Source organism: Heptranchias perlo, chromosome 11 (genome assembly GCF_035084215.1).
Source record: "Heptranchias perlo isolate sHepPer1 chromosome 11, sHepPer1.hap1, whole genome shotgun sequence".
NCBI classification, from domain to species: domain Eukaryota; kingdom Metazoa; phylum Chordata; class Chondrichthyes; order Hexanchiformes; family Hexanchidae; genus Heptranchias; species Heptranchias perlo.
This window is the reverse complement of record NC_090335.1, coordinates 26,430,052-26,440,265: the sequence shown is the minus strand read 5'-3', so window position 1 is coordinate 26,440,265 and position 10,214 is coordinate 26,430,052.

Below are 10,214 nucleotides of genomic sequence, written 5' to 3'. Positions count from 1 at the left end.
GGAGGCTCTGGCCACAATCTTCCCATCCTCCTTAGGTATGGGAATGGTGCAAGAGGACTAGAGGATTGCAAGTGTTACACTCCTGTTCAAAAAAGGAGAGAGAGGGAGATAAACCCAGCAACTACAGGCCAGTCAGCCTAACGAGTGGTGAGGAAACTTTTAAAGACGTTAATCTGGGAAAAAATTAATTGGTACATGGAAAAATATAGGTTAATAAATGAAAGCCAGCACAGATTTGTTGAAGGCAAATCGTGTTTGACTAATTTGATTGAGTTCTTTGATGAAGTAACGGAGAGGGTTGATGAGGGTAGTGTGGTTGATGTGTAGATGGACTTTCAAAGGACATTTGATAAAGTATCACACAATAGACTTGAACAAAATTAGCAAAATTGAAGCCCATGGGATTAAAGGAGCAGTTGCTGTGTGTGGATACAAAATTGGCTAGGGGACAGAAAGCAGAGAGAGGTGATGAACAGTTGTTTTTTAGACTGGAGGGAAGTGCAATGGTGTTCCCCAGGGTCAGTATTAGGACTGCTGCTCTTTTTGATATTAATGATGGACTTGAGTATACAGGGCAAAATTTCAAAGTTTGCAGATGACACAAAACTTGGAAATGTCGTAAACTGTGAGGAGGATAGTAACAGACTTCAGGAGGACATAGACAGACTGGTGAAATGGGCAGAGACATGGCAGATGAAATTTAACACAGAGAAGTGTGAAGTGATTCATTTTGGTAGGAAGGATGTGAGGCAATAAAAACTAAATGGTACAATTTTAAAGGGGGTGCAGGAACAGAGAGACCTGGGGGTGTACGTACACAAGTCTTTGAAGGTGGCAGGACTAGTTGAGAAGGCTGTTAAAAAGGCATACAGAATCCTTGGCTTTATTAATAGAGGCATAGAGTACAAAAGCAAGGAAGTTATGATTCACCTTTATAAAACACTTGTAAGGCCCCAGCTGGAGTATTGTGTCCAATTCTGGGCACCACACTTTAGGAAGGATGTCAAGGCCTTAGAGTGGGTGCAGAGGAGATTTACTAGAATGGTACCAGGGATGAAAAACTTCAGATATGTGGAGAGACTAGAGAATCTGGGATTATTCTCCTTAGAGCAGAGAATGTTTAGGGGAGATTTGATAGAAGTGTTCAAAATCGTGAAGGGTTTTGATAGAGTAAATAAGGAGAAACTGTTTCCAATGTAGAAGGGTTGGTAACCAGAGTAGACAAATTTAAGGTAATTGGCAAAAGAACCAGAGGCGACACGAGGAAGCATTTTTTTATGCAGCGAGTTGTTATGATCTGGAATGCACTGCCTGAAAGGGTGGTGGGAGCAGATTCAATAATAACTTTCAAAAGGGAATTGGATAAACAACAGAAGTAGAAAACTTTGCAGGGCTGAGGAAAGAGCACAGGAGTGGGACTAATCGGATAGCTCTTTCAAAGAGTCATTTCATGCTGATTTCTTCTGACCTGGAGTCAGAAATTTAGAAGCACCTGCCAATCTTCAAACTGCACTCACCAACATAATTAATCTCTAACTGACCTCAGATGTTTCTATTTAGACCACTTCACCAAATAGAGGTGCCTGAGCACTGGCTTTAAAGGGACAGGTTAAGTACAATTATATTTCAGCAGCACAAAAACACACCATGGATTACATGGTTTAATGTCATTATAAAACCGCAAATCATCTGCTGTATAGTGAAAATGATAATATTTAATGTATATATTCAAATTCTGGAACAAAATAAATAATGATGAAAATATAAAGAACTTCTGCTGGATCTCATTATCCCCCATACGCTCTTTGTGATAGCATAATTTACCAATAATCCTAAAAGAAATAGGCATAAAGAGCTGGCAGAATTATGGCAGGTATGGATTTCACCAGCTGTTTGACAACTATAATCTAAAACAATTTGCAACTATCTGAAGAATCTTGTCTGGAGAGAACACAATGCTTTTAATTCCTATGTGTGCCACCTAACATCACAAGTAATGAATACTATGTCTGACAGCCCTGCTAAATTCTCCAAGCAGCATTTATTAATAAAGGGATAATAGCAGATGATCATATCTCAGTGACATGTGGTGTGTTTGATATAGTGTCACAGTCCAATACAAGTTTACTGAGGATAGCCTGGGAGATAGATTTAGAGAAAGTTGCAGGGGCCTAGATTTGAGATTCTGTTTAGATTACAGCTCCCAGTGACAACCTGCACCTAACTTTAAGAAATACAATTCAAGATTTTAATACACACCAGACTGAACCACATGAGTAAATCTCACTCAACTTACTTTTTAGTTTCCATGGTTTTATTGAGCAGCACGTAGAATATAGAGTTCCATAGTACCTACTTACAGTGACACAAAACATATTTATTGTCACAAAGGACATATTGTCATACACTCTATACATGCTAAGAAATGGGTCAGTTTTGGGAGTGGTGTGCATGTGCTTGCAATATGTCTTCTCCACGTACAGATCATCCCTGATCCTTCCACAACAGTAATTGGCTTCAATTCTGATATTTTATCATTAGATAATAGTCTTTCTAGTTTCATAACCGTAATGTTGATAATGTTGTATATAGAATGCTGCAGAATTAGAACTCTGACAATCTATCATAAGTGAAACTACAGCTGCAGGTTCTTAGGAACCTCCTGCAGTTAATAAAATAATCTAGATTACAACTTTCAGAATGCAAAAAATGGATTATCTTCAGAGAAACCTTCAATGGGAAGGATGTGTTACTAGGAGCCAGAGTGTAAACTCCCATCAAAAATAGGGCAATTTGAAGATCTATCCTACTGTGTCTTTGAAGAATTGAGAAGAAATTTTCATTGCATCATTGATGGGCATGGAGGAGTTCAAATTACAGTTATTCAAGCATTATATTGCAAAATGACTGAATGTTACACACAGTGAGGGCATGCGATCTTGAAGGATGTTGACGAATGTAGAGTGGAATCAGCAACAAAGGGGGAACAGGGTTTGATGATAAGTAAAAGATGTTATTGATTATTACAGCAGTTAGAGTGATTTGTTGGGAGGTCATACCAGGGGTAACTTGTTTAGAAGTGCGTAGAGCCAGACCCTGTTAAAGCCTTCCGAGAAGTCCAAGATAACAACAGATAATACACCAAAGTATTCAAGAGCAAAGTTCCACTGGTGCATAACATAGGCAACAAGACCACCAGTAAAGCGACATGCCGATAACCAAACTGGTAATCATGGGTTAGGCCAGAACTTTCAAGCTGATGGATAATTTGAAAGCGTCTTGAGGCTTGGAGGGCCTACAATAAAAAAAAATTGCATTCAGAAAAATGCTGGCAATGGTAATAGAAGTGAATATGCACATGCTTGGTCTCGGAGGTGAAATGGGCTCAACCATTTCTCACAACTGTGCACTTCACAAACTTTGCTTTATTTTTACCGCTTAAGTGACCCATTAGCTGCTTAAAAAGTATGAACGGTTCATTATTGCAGGTGCATTGTGATTAGTTGATTGTTCCCTCTAATTAAATTTCACCTTGTGTTTAAAAATATATGCACCTGCCATTTCGTTAACGGGTCATAAATAATGATTTTTAAAAAAGGGTTATTAAGTAATGATAAAAAGACAAGGAATTATAGCTCTGCGTGTCAGTATTCATGAGACGACATATACTAATGAGCATGTGGGAGAAAACAGACATCGTTGCTCTGTCATTGCTACATAGTTAGTTTCCGACCTGTAAATTCCTCAGAAAATATCTCAACCTCCAGAGCCTCTTTCCTCTGTTATTTCTCTCTGCTTTTGAGCACCAACAGCAAACGCCCACTCACCAGAAACATTGCAGAACTAACTAATGTGGCTAAAGGAGAAATTTCAACACCACACCCTGTATATGGATATACACAGTGAACAGAAGTGGTCCAAAATTGAACACTGTGGGACACCACTACCCACTTTCACTAACTCCTACTCGCATTTTTATCTCTTCTAACCTATTTTTAATCCAGTTTTGTATCCTCCCGCCAATTCCAAATCCTTTAATCTTCTCTAATAATCTCCCATTTGGTAGCTTGTCAATGGTTTTTCTAAAGTCCATGTACACTACATCCACTGCATTTCTCATATCTATTACTTCCTCAAAGAATTCTATGAGGTTGGTAGGATGATCATCCCTTTTGAAATCCATGTTGGCTACTTCTAACTATTTTCTCTTTATCGAGAGACATGGTAACTTCATCATTAATTAAATACTCTAAAATTTTCCCTGCCATGAACGTTAAGCTAACTGAACTGCAATTACCCAGGTTAGCTCCTTCTTGCCTTTTTAAAAATGGATACAACATTGGCTACTCTCCAGTTCTCCAGCACACTTCCACACTGAATGCCTTTTAGAGGCATTTTTTTGGTTGAGAATTTTTGTATTGTTGCATTGGATATCTTGCACATTGTGTGAAGCCCCTTTAATGGCCTACTCATGCTCCTATCTCTTATGGTCTCTTATGGTCTTATGGTCTCTTATTGTTTTGCTGAATTGGTCATTCCTGCAAGAAACACTTGCTTGCAGTGTTACTTGTCTGTTACTGTAGCCAAGCAAATGGCAGGATGGGAATCCCTTTGGAGATTCCAATTATGCTACATAACCTAAATTAGAAGGATGAATTAATGAGTGCATGAGCCTCTTCAGGTTGGAAGGCACCTCAGGGGCTATGTTCACTTTCACCAGCACCCCAGGACCACGTAGTTGGTGATGTCCAAGGAGATCCGACTTTGGTACCTCCAGTTCTGCAGAGAGGCAGTAACTGAGCTGTTCCACTTGCTGCAGGTTGGTCTTCAGGTGGCCTCCAGGAATACCACAGCACTGCTTGTAGTTGTAATGGTGATAATGGCCTTCACTTTTCATAGCACAGGATCCTTTTAGGCCACAGCAGGAGACATCAGCCAAACAGCCAAATCAGCCACTCACAGGTACACAGGTACGCAAGTGACTGATATCTTATTTGCTGGGCAGCACCATCGTAACTTTCTAAGTGCCAGAGGTCCCATCTGCTCGAGAGGGCACTGAATTTTTCAGGGTGGCAGAGTTTTCATGAATGCAGAGCATCATGGATGGAATCCATGGGCCATCAGTGCTCCATATGAGAACCCCAACTTTTTATGAACAGGAAGAGCTTCCACTCTATAAATGTGCAAGTGATAAGTGACCACAGAAATGTAATTGTACACATCAATGATAGTTTCCTAATGGGCAGCCTTGACTCTTTTATTCTGCAGCATTTCTGCCATGCTGCAACTATTTGGATACAATGGATACAGAATTGGTTAAGGGACAGAAAGCGGAGAGTAGTGGTGAATGGTTGTTTTTCAGACTGGAGAGAAGTATACAGTAGTGTTACCCAGGGGTCAGTATTAGGACCACTGCTCTTTTTGATATATATTAATGACCTCGATTTGGATATAGAGGGTATAATTTCAATGTTTGCAGATGGCACAAAACTCAGAAATGTAGTAAACAATGGGGAGGATAGTAATAGACTTCAGGAAGACAAAGACAGACTGGTAAAATATGCAGACACATGGCAGATGAAATTTAACACAGAGAAGTGTGAAATTATACATTTTGGTAGCAAGAATGAGGATAGGCAATATAAACTAAATGATACAATTTTAAAGAGGGTGCAGGAACAGAGAGACCTGAAGGTGCACTTACACAAATCTTTGAAGGTGGCAGGACTAGTTGAGAAGCCTGTTAAAAAAGCATATGGGATCCTGGGCTTTGTTAATAGATTTTAAACAATTTTACAACACCAAGTTATAGTCCAGCAATTTTATTTGAAATTCACAAGCTTTCGGGGGCTTCCTCCTTCCTCAGGTGAATGTGGAAATGAAATCGATTTCATTTCCACATTCACCTGAGGAAGGAGGAAGCCTCCGAAAGCTTGTGAATTTCAAATAAAATTGCTGGACTATAACTTGGTGTTGTAAAATTGTTTACAATTGTCAACCCAGTCCATCACCGGCATCTCCACATCTTTGTTAATAGAGGCATAGAGTACAAAAGCAAGGAAGTTATACTAAATCTCTTTAAAACACTGGGTGGACCGCAGCTAGAGTATTGTGTTCAATTCTGGGCACCACATTTTAGGAAGGATGTCAAGGCTTTAGAGAAGGTTGCAGAGGAAATTTACTAGAATGGTGCCAGGGATAAGGGATTTCAATTATGTGGAGAGACTGGAGAAGCTGGGGTTGATCTCATCAGAACAGAGAAGATTAAGGGGAGATTCAAAATCATGAAGGGTTTTGATCGAGTAAATAAGGAGAAACTGTTTCCAGTGGCAGAAGGGTTAGTAACCAGGGGACACAGATTTAAGGTGATCGGCAAAAGAGCCAGAGGCAATACGAGGAAACATTTTTTTACGCAGCGAGTTGTAATGATCTGGAATGCCTGAAAGGGTGGAGGAAGCAGATTCAGTAATAACTTTCAGAATGGAATTGGATAAATACTTGAAAGGAAAAAGTTTACAGGGGAATGGGTCTAATCGGATAGCTCTTTCAAAGAGCCAGCACAGGCATAATTGGCCGAATGGCCTCCTCCTGAGCTGTACCTACTATGATACTATGATACTTACTATGATACTATTTATGGGCTTGGATTGCGGGATTTTGGGAGACGAGCAATCCTTTACAGCCCTGGCTCATGACACCAATCAGGAACCCTCACACAGCAGTAGAGTGTTGATGTGATGAGGCTCATGTCGCCACTAGAGTTACTGTTGTCTCTACCATAGGCACTGTCCCATTTCTTTGTCCATTTTTCTACAGAGAGGGCCCAGATATGAATTATTTTAAGAATACATTTTGAGTTAAAGCATACTTTAAAGGGGTAAGTTTCGCACTACAGCCCCACGCTGGGTTGTGAATCCAAAGTCAGGTGAAGGATAATTAATAGGCTTCAAGGCAATTTAGACAAGTTGAGTTAGTGGGCAAATACATGGCAGATTCAGTATAACGTGGATAAATGTGAAGTTATCCACTTCGGAAGGAAAAACAGAAAGGCAGGGTATTATTTAAATGGTGATAGATTGGGAAATGTTGATGTACAAAAGGACCTGGGTGTCCTTGTACACCAGTCACTGAAAGCAAACATGTAGGTGCAGCAAGCAGTTAGGAAGGCAAATGGTATGTTGGCCTTCATTGCAAGAGGATTTGAGTACAGGAGCGAGGATGTCTTACTGCCGTTGTACAGGGCCTTGATGAGACCTTGGAGTATTGTGTGCAGTTTTGGTCTCCTTTCCTAAGAAAGGATATACTTGCCATAGAGGGAGTGCAGCGAAGGTTCACCAGACTGATTCCTGGGATTGCAGGACTGTTGTATGAGGAGAGATTGGGTCGACTCGGCCTGTATTCACTTGAGTTTAGAAGAATGAGAGGGGATCTCATTGAAACGTATAAAATTCTGACAGGTCTAGACAGACTGGATGCAGGGAGGATGTTTCCCCTGGCTGGGGAGTCCAGAACGAGGGTTCGCAATCTCAGGATAAGGGGTAGAGGGACATTTAGGACTGAGATGAGGAGAAATTTCTTCACTCAGAGGGTGGTGAACCTATGGAATTCTCTACCACAGATGTCTGTGGAGGCCAAGTCACTGAATATATTCAAGAAGGAGCTAGATAGATTTCTAGACACAAAAGGTATCAAGGGGTATGGGGAGCGAGCAGGAATATGGTATTGAGATAGAGGATAAGCCATTATCATATTGAATGGCGGAGCAGGCTCGAAGGGCCGAATGGCCTACTCCTGCTCCTATTTTCTATGTTTCTATTTTTCTATGAATTGGAAGTTGTTTCTACCAGAGACCAAACCATAAGCAATTCAGTAGCTTGACTCTGCAAGGGATAAAACACCTTGCAAACTTTGTGTTGGAAGATTTTTGATCTCTTCCTGATTGTGAACAGTCAGGAATAAAACAATTATATACAGCTAAAAGGCAGTCTGCACAGGCAGCAAAGTGAAAGAAAGAAGAGAGGACATGCATTTATATAGTGCCTTTCACGACTCCAGGACATCCCAAAGCACTTTACAGCCAATGATTTACTTTTGAAGTGTAGTCACTGTTGTAATGTAGGAAACACAGCAGCCAGTTTGTGCACAGCAAGGTCCCACAAACGGTAATGTGATAATAACCAGATAATCTGTTTTAGTGATGTAGATTGAAGGATAAATATTGACCAGGACACCAGGGAGAACTCTCTTGTTCTTCTTTGAAATAATGCTATGGGATCTTTTACGTCCACCTAAGAGGACAGGCAGGGCCCTGCTTTAACATCTCATCCAAAAGACGGCACCTCTGACTATGCAGCCCTCCCTCAGTGCTACTTTTAAGTGTCAGCCTAGATTATGTGCTCAAGTCTCTGGGGTGGGGCTTGAACCCACAATCTTCTGACTCAGACACTGAGCCAAGACTGACAAGTGCTGCAAGAAGATTAAAAAAAGACAAGAGACTACAGAAAGAGAGGTTCTGCTTTGGGTTATAGGATAGCAAGAAGGAAGATTTTTCTGTTTAATTGAAGAATGATGACACGCTAGAGTGTGGGTTGCATCGGGTGTTCTTTATTTTGTATCATTACACAAATATTAAACCAAATTAACTAAGTGACTCTGACCATACCTATTGCTAGGGGCCTAAGTCAAAAAGTCCAGCCAGGCCAGTCTCCCCCGCACCTTGCTCTGGCTAACATGCACCATGGACGGGCACTACTGATCTTCATGAACTCAGAAAATTGGCCTATACAATGACTACGGAAAACTCATATTGCTGTATGCAGTAAATATACAGTCACATTACCACAGGACGCCCCTAGTCAAGGTTCTATATCGCTGGATCATTCCTACTTGCTAACATTCTGGCAGTAGCATGTTAATTATTTGGGCAAGTAACTAAATGAATCAATCTAATTGCTATATATACATTCCGAAAATGACAGACTGGAGATGACAAGTAATTACTTTTGATGAATAGAATTGAAGGTATGAATTCATATCTCCACTGTTTGGGGATTAAAGGCGCTCTCAACCGTCAGTCTCCAATCAGTGATTATGTGGATTCACGTTCTAAATTCTCTTCATCAAAAGTAATTTCTTGTAATCTGTAAAAGGTAATAATTAGAAATAATGGCCCCGATATTTATGGGAGGTGGGGAGATAGCAGGAGGGAGGAGGTTTAGCGGTCGGGAAACCCGGAAATACAGGTTTACCGGAGATCCTGCCAACTTTAACGGAGGGACCTGATTTAAATTTTTGAATCGGTTTCCTGGCCGGGGGGCAGGCAGATTGAGAGGTTGGCTGGCTGTTGGGTGGGAAGGCCTGCAGCACCAGGCCGCAGCCAGGGACTGGAAAGGAGGGAGGGTGGGAGAGATTGTGGGCTGCGGAGTACTTCGGGGTGGGGGGGGGGGGCCATGGAAGACATTGGGGTGGGGGCTGTGAATGAACATTAGGGGGTCATAGAGGGCATCGTGCGGGGTGGGGGTGGGGGCGCGTGGAGGACATCGAAGGTGCAGAAAGAAGATCGCCGGCCAGAATGACATCAGGAGAGGGTCCGATGCCGGGAGGAGATCGGAGGCGGGGTGGGGTAGTCCAATTTGGGGGTGGGAGGGGATCCGATCGTGGGGTGGGGGGGCAGGGTGGTCCAATCACGTGCGGTGGGGTGGTCCGATCGTGGGGGGAGGGGATCTGATTGCGGAGGGGAAGGGGTCCGATCGGAGGGGGGAGGGGTCCAATCGGAGGGGGGGATGGGTCTGAGCACGGGGGGCGGGGGTCTGATCACGGGGGGAGGGGGTCAGCCAATCGAGGAGATCGGAACGTGGGGTGGTTTAAAGGTAAGCTTGGTGGGCCGGGGGGAAGCAATCCTGCTCCTCCTGGCCCACGTGCAGCGCTCGAAAGGCACTTATCTGTTCCATTCAGCCGTTCTCACCTCCCTTCAGCTGCCGGGTTTCCCGAGGCCCTGAAAACCCGGCCCCCAGGAGTTAAATGGGAAGCAGACGTTAAATTTGAAGCAAGCAGCCTCATTAAAATATTTTAAGGATGTACCCGCCTCCGGAGAGTCGGTTATTTGCCCACTCCCAACTCATTCCGCTAAAATCAGAAGTGTGCGCGTTAGAGGCGGTTTGGGGTCCGGTTTGACATTTTTAAAATGTTTAACCACCCCTGCCCCATCCTGTCCT